This window comes from Ornithodoros turicata, chromosome 5 (assembly GCF_037126465.1).
Source record: "Ornithodoros turicata isolate Travis chromosome 5, ASM3712646v1, whole genome shotgun sequence".
Lineage (NCBI taxonomy): Eukaryota > Metazoa > Arthropoda > Arachnida > Ixodida > Argasidae > Ornithodoros > Ornithodoros turicata.
Genome location: NC_088205.1, coordinates 23,806,170 through 23,807,712, shown reverse-complemented (window position 1 = coordinate 23,807,712; position 1,543 = coordinate 23,806,170). Strand labels below are relative to the sequence as shown.

At 43.8% G+C, this 1,543-nt stretch overlaps 1 long non-coding RNA gene across 1 annotated transcript; it reads left to right on the top strand.

Annotated features, from left to right (window-relative positions):
- The first annotated feature begins 205 nt into the window (after positions 1-205).
- LOC135395385 (uncharacterized) lies at positions 206-859 on the top strand. Its single transcript, XR_010423052.1, has 2 exons — positions 206-278; positions 352-859. It is a non-coding gene; the product is annotated as an uncharacterized LOC135395385 (long non-coding RNA).
- The last annotated feature ends 684 nt before the right edge of the window (positions 860-1,543 follow it).

The window sequence follows — 1,543 nt, the reverse complement described above, 5'->3', positions numbered from 1 at the left end:
TCACGTTCTCCATGCGCTGCAAAAATATTTCGCGTGATTCCGAATACCAGTCAATAAATTCCCTTATGCAGCAGTGCCGTAATGGATCAGCACTATCATTCTATCAAAGAAGTGCAATAACTAGAACCCGTGACCGTCAGGGATCGCACGTTTGGGAAGAATGCGTTTCTTGCAACCGCTGGCAAATCAGTTTGTTTTGAAACGTCGGGGAGCGAGGACGAGTCTGCTCTGTCTTTGAAGAAACTCGTTCGACGCTTTCAAGATTGGAGTCATTTAAGGTGGGTATTATATCTATGAAGTAATTATTCGTCCGCACGACGCATTTTCGTTCGTCTTCGCTCTGATTCCCAGTTGTCCTGATCACCGGCAGGCTGGATACAACGACTGAGGGACGGAGACAACGAACTTTGAGCGTCATGCACGAACGTTGATGCGTGAATTAGAGAAGCCTAGATTGCACTTTACACCTGGATTACACAAGCAAGCAGACATGTTTTTCAGGCAAGCTATTAACGGTTGTTGGATTTTTTACATTGTATTTTCTCCTAGGTTACGTCCGGGCGATGTCGTAAATGGGTGAGTCAATCGTCTACTGTGGTTGGCGTTACATTCTGCTGAAGAAACGGAAGTTGCGGAAGAACAGCAATCCAAAGGTGTGGAAAAGATGAAGAAGCGTGACCACAGAGCAGCTGCAATGGTGAAGAAGAGATGCAGTGGTCAGCGTTCATCCATATACGTTGTGTGCCCCGTGTGTCCGGCGTTTGTGCATCATGACAATGCAAGCATTTGCAAGCATGCAATGACAAGCATCACCAGTGAAATGGATGTAATTTTCGAATAAAGGTATTTGTTTGTGATATTTATCGTACAGCGTAGCTTCCTGGGGCTGTTAATATATCGTAGAGGAGGGGAATCACCCCGACGGATAGGCCTAAATCGCTGCGCGCTATCCGTTGCATGTACCGCATGTGTGCCTCTTAAATTTAAGAGGTACATTTTTTTTAAAAATGTACCTCTTGGCCAAGCGGTACTTAACCGTTACATATGCGTTACCTGGTTTAGAGTGTAGGACTTGTTTATGCGGCAGAAACAGGGGGTTACTTGCGGAATCGTGCAAACTTATTCAAGTAAATATGTAAATTGCGCGAAAGTATCTTAGCAAGAACACTCTTTCCATCTGCGATAAAATGTTCTGCCGCTTCAACAGTATGATAATATAACAGCGATGCAGATGTGAACAGAAACAGAAAACTATTTTCTCGATGTTTGACAAAGGCGTGGTTTTGTGCCTTTTATATCCCGTAAACGAAGACGGTGCCATCAAATATCCAAAAGCATTCGGAGTGCTTATGATTGCAGCAATTGGGACATTTTACATCATTTGCCATTTTCAGATGTATTCCTCTTGCTGCAAGGGCCAATCGTAAAACACGCACAGAAACGTAATCTCGAAAGTCTTAAAACCACATATTCGGAGATAGAACTTGTCTGGGGCTATTGAGAGCGATATTCTTCTCGATCTGTCTAGTGGGTATTTACTACG